At 47.5% G+C, this 19,942-nt stretch overlaps 1 protein-coding gene across 1 annotated transcript in view; it reads left to right on the top strand.

Moving 5' to 3' along the window:
* LOC126542191 (cyclic nucleotide-gated channel alpha-3) overlaps positions 1-19,942 on the top strand; it is a 382,044-nt gene that overhangs the window by 195,197 nt on the left and 166,905 nt on the right. The window lies entirely within an intron of this gene.

The following is a 19,942-nucleotide window of genomic DNA, read 5'->3' as shown; positions in this document are numbered from 1 at the left end:
CTTCAGTCTAACATGACATCTTGAGAGAGTGTACTGAGCATCCGCACAACAGCGGTTTATAAACACTCGGTCCTCCCCCGATACCCAGGTGACGGAAACGGCCGTCCAGTCATTGTAAACAAGTCGCCTCTCTGCGGGACGGTTTACACACACACATTCACACACACACTTCCTTGCGCGAGGTTCACGGTCCCCAAACGAGGTCAGCCGGACTTCGTAGAACTCGGGGCTTGTGTCAGGAAAGGTGCCTTTTATTCCCCGAGCTGACCCCCGCAGCGCGGCCGGTAGCCCATTTTCTTGCGTCTCGAACGGCGCGTGGAAGAGGCCTCAGTAGACGTTCCCGCGGGCACTCCCCCGCTCGCGGCAGACCAGGTTGGCGGTGGCGGACTCAGTAACAATAGTTGGTCCGCCGAGCGCGTTTAGTCACAATGGCGACGAGGCTAGAGCGTAAAGGTGGCGTTCCAAGCAAAGGTTGCCGCCGCTGTCGCAACCGGCTGGCAAAACTTGCATCTCAGCGGGCCGTTCTTAACAAGGCCGAGCCTCTCGGCCGCATCGTGGGCCTGCTGGACAGCCCAGAGTTGGCCAGCCAGAAGAGGGCTGCGGAGAACTGCCTCCCATCTGGCCGAGCTGTTATCGATGATAGAGCATGACCGGGCACACCGCCAGATCATGTGGTCTAACGTGGCTATTTCTCCACAATCGTGGCAGGTAGCATTGGTGTAAGTATCCGGATAGATTTTATGTAATAGCGACGGATTGGGATAGGTATTCGTTTGTAGTAGACGGAGCGTTAATGCTTGAGCTATATTGAAGCGCGGATGAGGAACAAAGTAGGTTCTATGGCTGAGATAGTAGTGTTTAGTAATCTCGTTGTAGGTGGAGGGCGCGTCCCTGTTCTTTGGGGAGTCGGCTTCCGATTGGTCGAGGGTAGCGTGGTGGGCAAGTTCACGCGCACGCCCGTGAGCCGACTCGTTGAGGTTGGGAGGAGCACCCTTTATCTGACCCTGATGTGCAAAACCAATAAATGAAGTGGTGCGTGATTGCCTTGCCCCCAATAAGTCTGAGGGCCTGTCTGGAAACGGTGCCTTTTTCAAATGCCCTGACTGCAGATCTTGAATCACTATAGATGACCTCCCGTTAGCTATCCAGCAGGGCTAGTGCAAGAGCCATTTGTTCAGCTATTTCGGAATCCCTCGTCCGAACCGAGGCAGCATTGGTGATTCCTTGCCGACCATCAACAGAGACGATTGTGAACGCCCGACGTCCCTTACAAGAAGCGGCCTCCACAAAGCTGACCTGTCGCTGATCACTGTGAATTTGCCTAAGGAGGTTGGCCGCCCTTGCCCTCCTTCTACCGCGAATATGATCGGGGTGACTGTTCCTAGGTATTGGCGCGACCGTAATGTTCACGAATCGACGTAGGAACGCCAGAGAACTCCTCCGCTACTCTATTGCGGTGATATCCGAGTTCCTGCAAGATGGATCTCCCTGCCTTCGTTGTGAGGCGAGTTAGCTGTGCGCGCTCCTGGGCTTCTGAAATCTCTTCAAGAGTGTTATGTTATGCTATGGTGATGATAGATCAGCTTTTTTCGTGATGCCAGGTATTGTGAGGTTGATTTTTGGCTGAGTGAGGCACCATGGAGGAATCGAAGGTCTCGCAGCCGGAGTGAAACAAGATGGCATTGATTCATCATGTGCGGTAATCGTTTGGCTGAAAGATGTTAGAGGTCTGTCCGCTGGTAGAGAGGCTAAGTGGTGACGAGGAGTCCTGGTTAGATGCCTTATATGGGTCCTGTGCACTTCAATTTCAATGTGGGTCTTGACAAGGTGGTCTCTAGCGATTGCTATCGTAGCCGCTGTTGATGCACTCCGAGGCAGTCCTAGACAGATCCGGAGCGCTTGAGCCTGAACACTTTGTATTGTGCGTTAATTCGTTTTACCTGTGTTGGTTATTGCTGGCGAGCTGTATCGCAGAAAGCCTAGAAAAAGCACCCTGTACAGTTGTAACATGGCACTTGTCGACATTCCCCAAGTCTTGCCAGTGAAAAACTTGAACAGGTGGCAGATGCCTATCAACCGTTTTTTCACATATGATACGTGAGGGCTCAATGAAAAGTCCCTGTCGATTATGACGCCTGGAAACTTGTGCGATCAAACACGTGGTATTATTTGGCCATTTATCATTACGCTGTAGTTTGTCATGGGTTTGCGCGTAAATGGCACTAGTGCGCATTTCTCGGGGAAATTTGCAGGCCTCGATTACGGAGGTAGATAGCAGTTTGGGTGGCGGCTCTCTGAATTCTCGCTCGCAACTGTAGGCGTGTTACTGCAGACGTCCATATGCAGATGTCATCCGTGTACATTGATAACCTGACTGTACTTGGCACATGCTCAAGGAGAGTAATTAGAGTTAGATTAAATAACACAGGGCTAAGTACATCGCCCTGCGGGACGCCGCGGCAGCTATAATGTAGTGAAGTATGGCCTTCCTTGGTGCTCACAAAAAAGGATCGCGTGGAGAGATAGCTCTGTATCCATTGAAACATCCGACCACCCACTCCTACGTCTGCGAGAGCAGAAAAGATGGCTTCATGCGTAACGTTGTCATACGCCCCTTTGACGTCGAGGAACAAAGAAGCGCAGAGACGCTTACGACATTTCTGATGCTGAATGTAAGTGACCAGGTCGACGACTTTATCGATCAATGATTGATCAAATCGAAAGCCCGCCATGGCATCCGGGTAGGTGTTGTGGTACTCCAAGTACCACTCCAGGCGTCCTAGGACCATCATCTCCATTACTTTGCCCACACAGCTCGCCAAAGCGATCGGGCGATATGACGAGAGTTCCAACGGCCACTTGCCAGGCTTCAGCAGTGGAACAAGGCGACATGTCTTCCAGCTTGTTGGTAGCGCACCATCTATCCAAAATTCATTGTACAGCTCAAGGAGAGCACCTCTCGCTCGCTCACCCAGATGACACAGAGCTCGGTAGGCAATTCCATCAGGTCCTGGCGCTGATGCACGGCTACACAAAGCTAGTGCTGCCTTAAGTTCGTGGATTGAGAATGGTAAACCCATGCTGTGATCACGTGGTGGCGGACAACTACTCGAAGGCGTTGGAATGTTGGGAGCTGTGAGTTGGCCGGATAATCTGGCGCAGAAATCCTTCGCCACGTCAATCTCCGGTCTCTTTTGAGAGAGGGCAAGAGCCTTGAATGGGAACCGCTGTACAGGGAGTATCCGGAGACCGCGCACCGTTCTCCATAGTTGTGACAAAGGCTTGCGTGGATCTAGCAACTCAGAGAATGCAGTCCAACGTTGGGATTCGAGCTTGTCTAACCGGCGCTGGATCTTCTTTTGCGTGCGTCTGGCGGTCCGGAAGTCGTCCACTGTCTTCGTACGTCGGTATCTTCGTTCAGCACGTCGTCGGATTGCTCGAAGGCGTTCTAGTTGCACGTCAAATTCTGTCAGTTTCAAAGAGCATGTGAGAGTGCGCATAGTGTCTTGCACCGCGCTCTTGATTGCCTCTTCCAAGTCCAAAGATGGATTGGCGTCGCACTGTTCTTCCATCACTAACAGAAATTTAGACCAGTCGACTCGTATCTCGTATTTTGGAAGGGGACAATCCTCTGATCTTGACGTACGTGGGGATATAGTCACTTCCGTGCGTCTCTATGTTCGCAAACGACCAAACACGTCTGACAAGGCTTCGTGAGACAAAAGCCAAGTCAAGACAGGTGCTGTATGTTGGGCCACGTAGAAACGTAGGGCTTCCATCATTCAGCAGCCAAAGTTCATTACTGGAGGCGAAATATACCAGAGCTATGCCTCTCGCGTTGACATTTAAACTTCCCCATAGTGTATGATGGGCGTTGAAATCTCCAATGATGACCCAGGAATCGGAAGTTGAGGATAGGATGTATCGTAGTCTCTTGTGACCAAATGGACTTGACGGAGATAGGTAGGCGCCCACTAAAGTATCGGATGGTATGCTGATCCAAAATAAAGTCTTTCCTAAAAACCCTTTGAAGCTCATGTCAAAACAACATTGCAGCTTTGCCTTTTATGAAGTATTGCTATATAGTTCCAGGCATATCAGAAAGCTGACACTTCCGAGTGTAAAAAAAGATATTTTTGTGTCGGCCGCCATCTTGGGCTGGGCAACGTAAGGTTCATTCTCAGCGTTAGCACGCGCCAGCGCGGCACCGGTACAATCTCTGAGGTCACGTAGAAGGAGGCGGACGTCGCGCGCGCGCCGCTAGATTGCGCAGCGTGTCTAGGGGCAAGCGCACGAAAGGAGCCCGGCTGCAGTACATGGCGCGTACATAATGTGTTTCCGCGGTGGCTCTTTGAATTATTTCTATTTACCGTTAAAGTGGATCACGTGATAAGAAAACAATGGCGATACGCTATCAAATGGGATTCCTGAACACGTGCTAACACGTGCTCTCATACATCATCCCTCCACCAAGCATCTCGATATTGAATCTCTCGCCACAAAATTACGTGTGCGCCACCACTCGAATGCTACTCGCATTAACTACAATAACAATTCCCAAAGGATGAGTTCTGCCTCAATTTTCTCTAAGCAGACCTGTCTATGTATGGATATTATTATTGGTCAGCTGCGCGTGGCATGCGTTCATAGAGGGCCAGCCGATACAATTGTCACAGTAGAGAGTGTTCAAGGCGCTATTGAAGTGCCTACGCTCGACCAACCTACTTAGGTGTGGGAGTGAGTGTGGGGGTATCAGAACATCCCCTAGTTTTTTTCTTTTGTTTGTTTACAATCTTTTCGTGCATCCGATATTCCTTCCCTCTTCTATTTCCTTGCCCTTACTCTTTCGCAGTGTAGGGTGGCAAGCAGATGTTTCTTTCCCGGTTTACCCCCTGCCTTTCTATCTCATTTACCTCTTTTTCTGGTAAAAACAAGTCGCAGTGTCGCCCGAAAGGTTAAGCATTCATTACGATAACAAATTAGTGGACAGCTATTAGAAGTTAGGATAGTGGCTTGATCGGCCGTATAAATTTGCGAACATTGGCTGGCTAACTAAATTAACAAGCATGGTGTCACGCGCGAACAAGCAAATATGAACACATTCCACTCGATGACTGCGGAAACTCGCTGTGAAAGCGCTGGAGTGACGAAGCGCGGTAGCAACAACCAAAGATTTGACCTTCGTGCTGCCGATCGCTTCAACGCTAACTAAGCGGCGCGAACACAGCGCACACGACGCTACCAGCCCTCGTCGCACCTAGACTCTGTAGTCATCGTAGATCGCTTTCAAGATAGGGCCCGCGCTGAGGCGCCATGCACAGCGGCCGCCGGAGTAAAACGCCCCTCCGCCCACCCTTCCTTCTTCCGGTGCCATGAGTGCGACGAAAGACGGCGCGCTTCCTCCCCGCTTTCCCCGCTCGTGGGCGCAAGATTGAGCCGCCATCGTCGGCTTACCCTCGCACGCTTGCACTCGCACATACAGCATACGACACGCGGCGGCGATGGAACACTCTTAGACTTTATACAGACCACGGCGACGTCAGAAATGCTCCTGGAGTCTCCGTATAATTGCTATCGCGGTAATAAAAGAAATATCATCCATGCTTCAATAATGCTTAACCCGCTCGAGTGGGTGCATGTGACCGATTCGTTTTGCAGCTTGGGCAAAGGGCATTACATCATTCGTAATGATTCAGCGTCAAAAGAGAAGACAGGTTGTGTATACAGTCTAACGCCCTTATAACCATGTGACTTGGAACCACCAAAATTCTTCGTTAGATAGGTCAGTTTGATGTAAACATTGCGTGCTGTACCACTCACATTTGAGCAGGCTAGGCACGCTGAATAAGAGGGAACCTATATTTAACATGAACCCAAGAAATTAAAAAGAAATTTAAAGGAAGAACTCGTTTTCCAAAATAAAAGGCAGAAACGGCCATGGGGCGTCCAGAGAGCCAGGCCTTCTGCCTGTGCTTTTGTGTCTTTACAAGACAAAACCACGCTTGCTGAGTATTTACGCCATTTCCTTTTCAAACAGGCCCTCAGATGTCCTTTGCTGTCTCTCTCGCCTCGCACCTTTGCTTGTATCCTGACTCCGCTGGGTTGTTCCAAACCTCTGGCTTTCCTTTTTTTTCTTTGCTTTCCTCATCTGCGCAACAATGTGGACGGGTTGCTTTTAGGAAAGCATCGGTGTCTCACCTTTCATCGATGCTTCTATGACTCTCCTGGTCTATTCCTTCATATATCTAGAAGACTAAGTGCTCTAAAGAGGCCTCGCTGTCTCATGCGTAAAAAAAAAAAAAAAAAAAAAAAAGAACAAGCGCGTGACCATCTGAGCTCCGAAAAATAATCAAATAGGAGATAGATCGGTATAGCAGAGGAGTATTTTTGTGTACATTTCTTCTGACGGAATCTGCGACTGCCACCGACCCTACTGCGCCTATAGGTTCACGGCAAACTCTGCGGCGAAACGTGGGAGCAACGTAAGGTAACGCTGCAGGTCGTCCAATGCCGCTATCGCGTCCTTTGCCATCAAAATTCTTCGTTCGTTTACAAGCTCTTCATTACTGTTGCCTTCCTTGACATTCACGTCATTTCCGCCCTAGATGGATTCGAAAACGTAGTCGATCGACAGGTACGATTACATCCTCACGTCGTCATCAACTGTGACGTACTCGCAAGGTATTGCATCCGCCAGTGCTGTATTGCAAGGAGCGTGCGAGCTGAACGATTCATGGAGCAGTGTAGCAGGACTACAACACTTGCTGGCATCGGCACGTTCGTCAAGTGCGTCGCTAGCGCTGCCTTTGAAGTTAGCGGAGAGAGCAGCTCAGTGGTGTTTGCGGAGGTCAGCGGTGGCACCGCTGCATGACGTTCGTTGTAAAGCAACAAGCCAGCCGTCGGGCTGAGTCAGTTGCTTCGTTGCACAGGAAATTAATTGTAGTGGTCTTGGTTGTAAAGGCGTTCACAATGCATATGAAAGAAAGAAATTCGGCCGGGACATAGTCAATCCTTTATTATAGAGGCTATTTTGTTGTACAAGGCGTTCGTTGCAAAGGCGTTTAACTGCATAGACCACATCGAGAGTACCGTTGCTGTGTTTCCCATTTTCGAAGACAAAGTCCTCATCGGAGACTTCATATCGATTTTGGATTCGTGTGATATGGGTATCTGGCCACTTTCGTCTCGTCAAATTAGATAGTTTGAGGCCTTCTAGCGCACGAAGGACAATCAAAAAGGTGTAAAATGAAGTGCAAAAGGATAGACAGTTGGGCGAGTTGGTACGGTAACATTATTTTGGCTTCTAGCGCGAAGTGAAACACGGACACAGAAAGGAGCAGTTGAGAGTTTTAGTTGAGAGTTAGCGCTCGTCCTGTGTGCTCCTTTCTGTGTCCGTGTTTCACTTCGCGCTAGAAGCCAAAATAATGTAAAATGAAGCTTGGAACCAAAAACGCGCACAAAGCTAGCAGTTTTCTAGAAGTACTAACAACTTCTATTTAGCGGGAAAAGGCTGAAATGAAACGCGCATGCGCTCATTCAAACGGCGCCTGCCTAGAACCAGAACCGGAAACATTGATTTACTAAAAAAAAAAGAACATGTCCCGATTACGAAAATGGTGCAGTCTAAATAACGTGAGTCCATCCCGAAGGTAGCGCAGTCTAAACAACAAACCACATGGCACCCTAATGCGCCCAAGAAGACCTTGTCTTTATTTGATGTGAACCGCTGTAGACTTGCCTTTCTGCTATGTTTAAACGACACAGATTTTTTTCTTTCTAAGTGTTATACTGGTCTTCCAATGTCAGTTGTTTCAAACTCACCCTATTTGTACTTTTATTGTTGATTTGGGGCATCTGAGCGTTTCTAAGCGATATCTGGCACCCAGCGCGTATCCTGAATTCCGCCTGACTGTGGACCGTACGTAATACGTGCAACATTCGCAATGACAATGTAAGTCAACGATTGCCGATGAGCGGAAACAAACCATACTCATTTGGCACGGCTCGGACAGGCTAGTCTAGGTAAGCAAAGGAGGCGCGCGAGCGTGGCAGAACTCAGATTAGATCGTCATTCGTTTTTTTTTTAATTTTAATATATATTTGCTCTCCGGGGAGGGGGGTGGGGTGAATGCATAACAATGGCATGACGAATTCGTTCGGCTCGAATTGCCTCGCAGCCACCCGAAAGGAAACTAGCCTAGCGGGGAGCACTACTGAGAACAAGCCAGACGATCGCAGCTCGCATGGCGAGCGAATGTTTTAGATGCGCATAAATTTGAATGGCAGGCGCAGCGCGTCTTTGGCAAAGGAAGGAGCCTTCGGCTTTACTTGCATAGAACGCGCGCGCGATCGCTCGTTTTTCCTTTTGCTTGATTTATCTGCGTGTTCGCCACCCAGCCGTCGCTTCTTGCATTCTTATGCCTGTCTTAGAGCAAGCTAACGTTCATGCTCTTCAGTTTTCGGCGCACTTTAGGAAAATATTGAGAGAAGAAAGATGCAAAAAAGAAGAACGCGATTGCGAATGTTTCGGCGGCTGTTGCGCGGAGTTGCGAGCGTAATATGTTCGCCGAGTCTTCGGGAACGTTGAACTTGGTTCTGGTTGTGTCACTGAGGTCAGGGGAAATCGAGTCGGTGTTATTACGCGCTATGAATATGCCGCATCTGTTCTTCGTTTTCAAAAATTGCGAGTTTCCTTTTTTACGCGCCAGAACGCGAATGAAATATTTCCAGAGCAAGGCACGTGTGATGTAAACGTATTGCGCACGTGTGTCAGCGACGCTTCTTACGAGTGCGGGGATGGTGAATTTGCACGAGATTGTTATGAAATGCGAGGAGCCCAGCTCCATTGTACGCTTCTGAGCAAGCTGAGCTTGGCTTTGTAGATGCGGCTTTGCGTATTAGTTAACGCGTACGAGGCCTTGGAAATTATAATAACCATGTACTTATCTGACAGTGACTTCCACCACTTCACAATACTGCAGCTGTAGAAAATGCTTGAGGTGTAGAGAAAATAAAGATACTAAGTTCTGTTGTAAAAGTGAAGTCCCAAAACTAAGAAACATGATTCTTACTCGACAAGTATATGTCTTGCCTGTTCCCCGAAGACTGCTGAACGCCTACAAGACGGTTGTCTGCCAGCTACTTAGTCCATATTTCAGCTATTGAACGAGGGGTTTTATCATATCTAATGCGGACCATACTTTGGAAGAGTAATACAGCTCAGGCTCCTCGCGTGTTCATCTAGGGTAACCTATCTCTCTCGCGAATTTGCCTACCGTTAGCTTCCCTTCCTCGTAAAGAGCTATGCAAACTGCTGCCCTTTTTCACAGCGACAAAGTGTCCTTGCTGCGGAAAGCGAAGGGAGCTTACAGTGGTGGCTTGGTGGGAATAGACCTGAGAAGATTGATCCGCGCGCTGATCGCGTGGTGGTCACGTGGCGAATACGTCGTTGCGGAGAGCACCCGCTGGAGTATGGGGTATATAAATATTTGAAAAAAAAAACCTCCATGCCTGATTGCCAGTTTGTCCCTTGAGCACCAATTATTTATTCACCTGGTTCGCCCCGTCTGATAGCGTAGGAATAAAATTACCTGTAATAACAGTGGCTCGTTTCATGCAGATACTGCAACATCGACTTTTGAAGTGTGTTTTCCATGAGCCGTCCTTCATAGCCTTGAGGTTTATGACTTATTAACTTCCCATTCCTATAAGTACGTGTCCGCGAATTGTATTTGTCCCAGGGCAGCTGCAAAGCACTAGGAGAGCGCCCGTATCAAAGTGGAAGCTGATTATTTCGTACACTGGACGTTGTCTTCATATGGTGAACCCCAGGCACAAGTGACAGCTGGTGCAAGCCAACCCGTGAACTCGTGCTTGAACCCGTGACCTCGTGCTCACAGACAGAACGCTACAGCCACCGCGCCACCGCGGCGGGCTTTCCGCGAAAGTGCTCTCCTTAGCGTTGCATTTCACTTCTGTCTCTCCATTGATGCTGTTTGCCGACGAAGCACTCCCTGTAACCGCGCTAGCGTGGCTGGTTAGAGCCCACGGAGAGTCAGGACGACGCTTTAAAAAAATTGCAGCCGCCGAGACGGGATGAACACGCACCGCGCTCCCGGAGCGCCGCCTGCCGTCGAAAAGTTGCGATGTGCCCGTGAACTCGCACGCCGCTGCCGGCCTAAGCCTGATTAACGAGGTTTCGCTAATGAAATCCGCAATCACTCTTCGGCAGGAACCACGCCCCGACTGCAGAAGCGCCGGAATCGGCAGCGCCGGCCACCTGCTCGCCCCGGTCTCGGCCTGACTTGTTGGACAGACGGTGGGCGCGGATTGAGCTTTGCATATTTCACCGAGGAGAAGCCGGCGGCGCCGGTTCTGTAAATGTCGAAATGAGAGAACGTCGCCTGGGTTACATCGATGTTTTGATATTGATCGTTAGTATATTAGGAGTATAGATACTCTGCGTCGAATGTTTTGCGTATTGATCTACAGAAGTTAAAAAAATGTCATCCATCCGACTGCAGCAAGAAGCTGCAAAGAAAACTCAATAAGGAAGAGTTTTGCGGGAATAAAGCTTCTCAGTTGAATACGAATTCCCCCTGATACGGAGAGATCGAAACCGGAACTATATAACGTCATTCTGGTACATTTCATAAACCTTCCCTATAGTTTCTTGCTATGTAAAAAATTCAAAATTTTGTTGTTACAGCGATTACTGTTAAGGCTACATCTAGTTCATAAAAATGAAAGAAAGTGAGCTTTGTCAATCTATCCACTCCAAGAACTCGATTCGTGATACACAACATGTAACTCATCGTGCCATCGCTGTTGTCATCATCCAGCAGGTTTTTTAATGACACTGGGGACCTTCCTATTATTACGATACGATTCCGCGAGAGACGAGCGGCCGCAAGAACGACGAAGAAGTTGGTCGGTGCCCTCGGCACGAGCGAGTGTCAGCCTGGCTGCCTGGCTCCAGTGTAAATAGCGTGTAAATAGCATCTCTCGTCTGTGTCTTTCCACACGTAACATTTCTGGTGGAGGTCAGTGATCCCCGTCCTCACCACGGAACTCCGAAGTGGTCGGCACACCGAGCTTGTCACCATGCCTCCCGGTGACGAACCCGCCTCCGCAACGGCTTCGGCTTGTCCGACTGCTCCAGTCGTCACGGTTGCCCCACATCGTGACCCAGGTGTGTTCTCTAGCCTGGAGGGACAGGATGTCGACGACTGGATCAAACTCTATGAACATGCCAGCGCTAATAACAGGTGGGACCCAACGATTATGCTCGCCAATGTCATCTTTTATCTCGGCGGCACCCCACGCGTGTGGCACCAAACACATGATGACGAAATAACCAGTTGGGACAGTTTCAAAGAAAAACTGCGGGAACTGTTCGGCGACCCCATTGCGCGCAAGGCTGCCGCGAGAAAGGCTCTTGCCTCTCGTGTTCAGTCACCTACAGAGCCATACGTTTCCTACATCCTCGACGTCTTGGCTCTATGCCGTAAAGCTGACGATCATATGTCCGAAGGAGATAAAGTGGCACATGTGCTAAAAGGCATTGCCGACGACGCTTTCAATTTGCTTGTTTTCGGCAACGTGTCGACTATCGATGCCATTATAAAAGAATGCCGTCGCCTTGAACAGGCTAAGAGCCGCCGTATCTCAAACCACATTGCGCGCCTCCCCAACACTGCTGCTACGCCGACATGTGAGGGTCACCCACGTCAGACCACCACCTGTGACGACGTCACCCGCATTGTTCGCCGCGAACTCGAGGCCGCCTCTTTGCCAGGCTTCTCCACGCCGCATCCTGATCCGCCAGCAACCACCATTGCGATGATTCAGGCTGTCGTCAGACAGGAATTTGAAAACATGGGTCTGAACACCGTGTGTTCCACGTCTCCACTCAGCGTTCCCCAGTTATCTAGCGGCCCTCCTCGTCCCCGGCAGTCCTTTTCTGCCACATCTCGCCGCAACCCGTCCGAATGGCGTACACCTGATGACAGGCCGATCTGCTTCCACTGCTGTCGCATCGGCCACGTCGCCCGTCACTGCCGCAACCGATGGCCACCACCTCCTCGGACTTACGCCCCCACTTATTCCCGCACCTTTGGACCTTCTGTACCCTATGCCACCCGCCATGAACCTACTACTGCTGATGTCCCTGCTCCGAACCTTCGCTACAGCCGCTCGCCCTCACCTCGACGCCACCAGTCTCGTTCGCCCCAACCCCGCCGCTTTTCTTCGCCGCCTATTGCCTCCCGCACCCAGCCGGAAAACTAGGCACTGCAGCTTCTGGAGGTGAAGCTGCGTTGTCGACCCTGCCCTCAAATCCTCTGCTCACGTTACCTACTAACCGAAACCTTCTTGACGTTGACGTTGACGGCTATTCTGTCACGGCACTCATCGATACAGGAGCACATCTTTCTATTATGAGTGCTGCCTTCCGACGACGACTGAACAAGCTCCTCACCCCAGCGTCGGCACGCGTCGTCCGCGTTGCGGATGGCGGTACTGTGCCTATCATCGGCATGTGTAATAATAATAATATATGGGGTTTTACGTGCCAAAACCACTTTCTGATTATGAGGCACGCCGTAGTGGAGGACTCCGGAAATTTCGACCGCCTGGGGTTCTTTAACGTCATCGGCATGTGTACGGCACGTGACCGATGTCACCTATGAAATCGTTCTAGCCACGCCCACGACGTCCTCCGCTGTGACAACCAGTGACATTGTCCACGTTGCCCGACTCAAACCCTACAACTCTCCATGCCTCTTGGATATTTAACAGCACCGTGACGGTGCTTTTGCCGCCGGGGGGTAATATTACGATACGATTCCGCGAGAGACGAGCAGCCGCAAGAACGACGAAGAAGTTGGTCGGTGCCCTCGGCACGAGCGAGTGTCAGCCTGGCTGCCTGGCTCCAGTGTAAATAGCGTGTAAATAGCATCTCTCGTCTGTGTCTTTCCACACGTAACACTATGAATGTCTCCATTGCAATATTTTGATGGCATTGAAGCGACGTTGCTTTAAAGCATAAAGCATTATGTGGGATTATGGTGAGCGAGGTTAACAGGAAGAGATCATGGTTTGCTTTCTTGCACCGGGGGAAGGGAAAGGAGAAGTGAAAGACGGAAGTAATAGAGGAGAGATAAAGGAAGGGCACGAAAAAAGATCGATGTGGTTGGGGACGTCCGTGACAACTACAGTCTCTCCCATAGGCCCCTCGAACGCAAGAACTTCAAGATTGCCTTGACGAACTTGTAGGCCGACGTTTCAGGACTGTGCTTCGAAAGCGGCCAGTCGGCAAGACGGGCCAGCGCGGTCGTGAGTGACTGCTTGCGTGCGCCGTATCGAGGACAACGGCAAAGAACCAACACAACTCGTACCGTGATGACACTTTGTTTGTCTGGCGCCTTTCGCTCCCAAATAGTATTGAACACTTTGGCCTCTTCTGACAGCACTCCTTAATTGTTAGAGAGGAGCCACAACTGCTCAAAGAATGCCTCGTAAGAACTTTCAGACAGCGGCTCCACAGCGGCCGAAGCGAACTCTCGCCAAGGTGCTTTCGAGGAGTGATTTTGTGTAGTTTTAAATCGGGTTTATGTAAAGCGATTGGACTAGAAGATACTTTGTATGTTTGATTTCTCTTTCCTCTACAACAAAATTTTTCAATGTTAATGGACACAATAATAAAATATAGTAAGCCTGTCATTGGCAATAAGTTGAATCAACATCTAACTGGTGTCTACGCCGCTATACAAATGCGGGATGCTATTAATTATTTAACCTTCGTTGAAGAACACCACGTAATAACATGAATGACGCAGTTTGGTCCAAAGTACAAAACATAAAGGGCGCCACAGCGTACGTGGTGATACAACATCACTACTTATCAGAGAGACTTACGTAACCCTATGTCCACTAACTGGTTTTGAATAATGTCAACCGTTTATTGTGACTGACTTTACAACCACGGCGCAGGTTCTCGGGGATAGTGGACGGGCGCTCGGCTGATCTTCGTCGTTTATTCTATATTGTTCTTTCAGAAGAACAATATAGGGTAATGGACCCTATAAATGCTCTAAATTTTAGGGCCATGGCAGTAATTAGGAGAAGCGGAGTGACGTATCCTGTATACAAACACTTCTCAGTCAAAGATGCGTGAGCCGCGGCCACATCCATCTCTGGCACGAAAAGCTATTCACGCGCACACGCAGTTCTTTAAGTGCACCGGCCTAAGTTACCGCTAATATATATATATCTCTCTCTCTCTCTCTATATATATATATATATATATATATATATATATATGAGATGTCGCTGCAGCGCACGTTATTGGCCCTACACGATATTGCGTCAGCTAGGCGATGCGAACTACGAGATAGCTCTGCTGAACTCGCGTGGCCCCACGAACGTTGTGCATGTGCCCCGGCTGAAGCCTTCCTTGGCCGCAGGATCACCTCCCTTATAGTTGGCGCCTAGCCGGCGCCTTTACATGCGGGGGTTGTGTTGCGGCGCAACCAAGAGTGACGCCAGTGAGAAGACGATGATTTGACGAGTAGAGGTGGAATCGGTCTCAACACTCATCTTGTTTATGCATCGTTGTCTCTCTTGTAAATATTATACATACAACTTTATATGTGATTTCTGCAACGTAACAATATATATATATATGTATATATATATATATATATATATATATATATATATATATATATATATATATATATATATATATATATATATATATATTGACAGGATTGGGGGCTCACTCCCATCGTTCGTGATCCGTTGTCAAGATTGGAGTCGGGCATGAATTAGAAGGTAGCTGGCCCATGCCGTCGTCCAACTTATCCACGCTGATTACGTTGATGAAGGGAAGGACTGCTTCTCATCGAGAACGAGAAATAAGGGTTTATTTACAGTATTTCGGGTATTGAAGTTATCCCCTTTTCTGCTTCCGCTGGAGCAGCTTGTGCATTTTCAGCTGAAAGCGATCGAATTTACGAGCTTGGCCTAGGGTCAATGCCTGTACTATGCCCTCTCCCAGTTTAAGCCACTTCAGTCACTAGCTCCCCGAATGGTCCACTCATTTTGACTTTGGCCATGGGCAGACACACGCTGTGTTCTTCTACAACCTGTTTGATCCATGCAACTTCTCCGGTGAAGTCATCTACCGTCACGTAAGACGGATGGACAATGTCCATCTTGGTGGCACTGCCTCTTAGCACTCGGCATGGTTTTCCATTAACTTGCAGGTAGTGAAGATATGGGCTTAAAAGTTCCATATTCTCGTCTTTTTCCTCCACGTAGGAGAAAAATACGCTAGGCTTCCCGCAGTAAACAGCTATATGTCCCAGTTTGTGGCATTTATAACAGCCGATCGGCCTAAAAGATTCGAATTTTCTTTTCTTCTCTTTTTGTACGGTTTTCCCGTTAGGTTTCTCCTCCCTCTTTTCTGCGGGCTTTTCCTCCACGTCTACAGGCTCCGATCGTCTAGTCTGCGAACCCTTTTTGAACGGAAGTAGTTTCCGCGGTCCATTTCGACCGTCCCAGTTTCTTTTTTTTTATTGAAGTGAATATTAGGAGAGGTTGGCGCCTTTATGGTGGCACCGGCTACTCCTTGTCACTTGACAAAGGAAACAAACTTCAGTAAAAAGGGAGAATAGCGACACGAAATATGGCACTCAGTAGAACACTGGATGAATAAAAAATATACAGTCCAACAGTACATTGGTCGCAAAGTACTGTGCCTTAGTTCAGTCCACGTACGCATATATAAAGTCAGATATTTTGTACAGCCAAAACACACAACACATGTAATGCACTGCAAGTACAAAACAGAATTATACATATTGCGTAAGTGTTACGATCACCACATAAACCAATTGTGAACCACGAACAACGCTTGTGTTACTCATTTAGCGTATTCGGATCACCTGATACCTAATATTTTCCCAAAATGTTGGTGTCCACTAAAAACTTTTTCAGAGCAAGAAGCGCTCTTTTTTGAAGGCCCGCAGTTGGCCATGGGCCAAGTATCTTTTTTAGAGTGAATGGTCTTCTATTTATTATCAACAAGTTTGCTTGAAGTGCCCTTCTTTGTGGGTCGTATTTCGTGCACTCGAGAAGAAGATTCACATCTTCGTCTGGATGGCCACAAGAACACTGCGGACTAGAGACACGTTTTATCCTGTACAAGAAGTGTTTTGTAAATGCAGTACCAAGACGCAGGTGGTGTACCAATGTCTCAAATTTTCTGTTGTCTCTTAGATTTTCGGGCATTGATAAGTTTATACATGGGTCTATAAAATATAACTCCGAGTTTTTAGTTTGCTGATCAAACCAGGTAGTTTCGCGGCGACAAGAAATCTGTCTCAGGAGCGGACGGACTTCACTACGCAATAGAGGAAGATCGGTTGTCTCCGCGCTATTGTGCGCTCGATTCGCAGTTGCGTCCGCTGCAGTATTACCAGGAATATTGCAGTGCCCAGGTATCCACTGGAATGAAATTACGTGGTTCATTGCGCTTGCTTTTGTAAGTTCATTGAGTGTCTCATACAATAGCGAAGTGTTTAAAGAATTTTTCTTATTGCTCTGTAGTAATGTGAGAGTGGCTTGCGAAACGCTAAATATAACCCATTTTTGCGAATTTTTTTCTGATGTTATGAAACGCAAAGCACACAGAATTGCAAACAGTTCTGCCACGGTGGAAGATGTCTCTCGGGATAATTTAAATGTTTGCTCTAGCGCTAAATGTGGAATGACGAATGCTGAAGTCGAGAAATTTTTGTTACACGAACCATCTGTATAAATGTGGATGTACTGGGGATATAAGAAGTAAATTTGGAAGAGTGCCAGTAGTTGTGCGGCTACTATGAACATGTCTCCCTTAGATATAATCCAGTCGACCGATAATTCTATTTGAGGACATGTTAACGTCCAGGGAGGGTAACAAACATCCACTTTGCATATTTCAAATCTTGGTAATAATGCTTTATGTTCTCGAACAACATGGTTAATTTTGCTTCTGTTTCTTTCGGTAAGCGCAATGTTTAATGGATGCTTCTCGTGTTGGTTTAAGATGCGATAAATATGTCGGCATGTTTCAACCGTTCGTGTGACTGGAAATGGTGGGTGACGAGCTTCAGTAATTACTACAGAACTCGAGGTAGCCTGCGGAACCCCAAGACACACTCGCAGCCCTCTTGCCAGTAAACGTTTAAGACGTTCCTCAGAAGTTTGCGATAAACCATGGATAATAGGTGCCGAGTAAGCAATTCTTTGTTTTAAGAGTGCGTTATGAACCTGTAGTAGTGAAGAGACTGATCCCCCCCACGTTGTGCCAGCGAGTCGCAGAAGTACGTTTATTACTGCATTGGTCTGCTTTTCAATTGCGCAAGTAAACGGAATTTCTGGTCTGGATACAAATTGACAGAATTCGTCAGCAACAGATGTTTCCAGAGTGCTTCGAGCTACGGCAAGGGCTCGGAAGGGATGGCTTTGGGTAACTGGACCACTAGAAGATCGGACAATTGACCATATTTTGGGAACTGAGGTAAACGGAGACAACGACGCGCAGTATTCTCGCCACCTTCTCGTGCCTAATTTTTGTAAGCGTTTGCGCGAATTTGACTGAACTTTCTGTGCCATCTTGTAGTCATCCAGCTTTCCACTGCGGCGGTAAGCCCCTTCTGCGCGTCTTCTAATTGCTCTTAGACATTCATATTCCGCCTTGCCTGCAGCGTATTCATATTGAACAGTGACTTGTTTTGTGCAGATCTCGTAAGACTCACACAATATATTTGCAAAACTTTAAAAGCTCAGATTTTCACCCTATGAGTTACTTAAATGGTGAAGAAAGCTTTGCCAATTAGTATCCCTTATGAAAATGACTGTTGAAAAGTTGTTGGCATATTGTTGACGAATTGTTGACTCAATAGCCTTTCAACAATACCTCAACAATTATTGAAACCACAGGCAATAATTCAAGAGTAAAATTGTTGGGCAGTTCACAACAAAAAAGTCGTTGACTAAATTCTGTTGGTATATTGTTGAATAGTATTGAGTATTATTGAGCCATTGTTGAGCAGTTTTCAACAATAAAGTCATTGACTAAATTCTCTTGATATATTGTTGAATAGTATTGAGTATTATTGAGCCATTGTTGAGTAGTTTCCAACAATAAAGTCGTTGACTAAATTCTGTTGATATATTGTTGAATAGTATTGAGTACTATTGAGCCAATATTGAGTAATTTTCAACAATGAAGTCGTTGACTAAATTCTCTTGACATATTGTTGAATAGTATTGACTATTGAACCATTGTTGAGTAGTTTCCAACAATAAAGTCGTTGACTAAATGCTGTTAACTTATTGTTGAATAAAATTGAGTCACGAGCAATATTGAGTTTCGAAGTACATGTGAAAAACACACGCACATATATATGTGTGCGTCTTTTGCACATATATGTTGCTTTACTGATCACTTGATCACCATTGCATATATACAGGGTGTTGTTTCACGTTACTTGAACCATAGACGTATATACACGTGTTTCAGCTAACTTTACTCAGAGTTTAAAAATATGCCGATGCACCATAAGACGATGCGACCAAATGCATGTTGCTCACTCTTGTACGTGTCACGCTATTCTTGTATTTTTCCTAAGTAGTTAATTAGTCAAGAAAATTAGCCATTCTGAAGGAACAAAGTTAGGCGAAAAATTCTAATTAGAAAGCTCTAGAGCACTTTGCAAAACGTCCTATTAGGCAATTTCTCACTTTCTATCTATTAAGTGTTAGTGTTTTTCAGCTTACTGCGGATGCCCGTGAAATAGAAAAAATATCACCTGACATATCCGCTTGCGCGCCGTGCTTGCAGCGCTCCCAAACGAGCATACCATCGAGCAGAGTGTGTTGCCGCTTAAAAGGCAACAGGGCAGTGACGAAGGCGTTGGCTGTGGTATTGACGCCAGCGACGTGCTTCCCTCGCTGCGGTTCATGATGGCGATAAGCAGACGGGTGTTCACACCGGTTAAATGGCATGTTTTCGTTTGTGCGCAGAAGGCTTAGGAGCAGTGCAATCACGACTCGCAGGCGGGCATATGTCACGTGGTGCTTTTTCTATTTCGCGAGCATCCGCAGTAAGCTGAAAAACAATAATACTTAACAGATAGAAAGACAGAAACTGTTTATTCGGACGTGTTGCCAACAGCTCTGCAACTTTCTAACTGGAATTTCTTTCCTAACTTCCTTGCTTCAGAAGTTGGTTAATTATGCTTGCCTAATTAGCTAATTAAGCAAAAATACACAAATAGCGCGACACGCTACATACCAAAGGGAGCAACATGCATTTAGTCGCGTCGTCATAGAGTTTACACTCGGCCTAAAGTTAGCAGAAACACCCTGCATATATATATATATATATATATATATATATGCAGTTTCAGAAGACAAACGTTCCTACAACCGATGATTGGACGCATCCTGCATTTCCATCGGCGTCCATTATAATGGGCCAGTGCCCTGGCTGTGTGTTAGGAAACGGCATTGCATGCCTCCATGTTAAATATGATCAAGGTGGCGGAGAACGTTAACAAAATTCAAGTCTGGGGTTTGACGTGCCAAAACCACGCTTTGATTATGAGCCGCACCGTAGTAAGAAACGCCATATTTATTTTTGCCATCTGGGGTCCTTTAACCTGCACCGAACGCACAGTACACGGTAGTTTTTGCATTTCACCCCAATCGAAATGCAGCCGCCGCGGCCGGCATTAGATCCCAAGCACTCGGGTTAGTAGAGCAACAGCTCAGCCACTATGCCACCACGGTGGGTGCGGCGGAGAAAGGAGTGAACATCGTTTTTACAGAGTGCGTTTCGCTTACCCGTTAGCGCGCTATACAGAACGAAACGAAAAGCTTGGCCGAT

This window comes from Dermacentor andersoni, chromosome 2, assembly GCF_023375885.2.
Source record: "Dermacentor andersoni chromosome 2, qqDerAnde1_hic_scaffold, whole genome shotgun sequence".
Taxonomy (NCBI): Eukaryota; Metazoa; Arthropoda; class Arachnida; order Ixodida; family Ixodidae; genus Dermacentor; species Dermacentor andersoni.
Note: the sequence above shows the minus strand (reverse complement) of the source record. Positions and strands in the feature narration are given on the sequence as shown.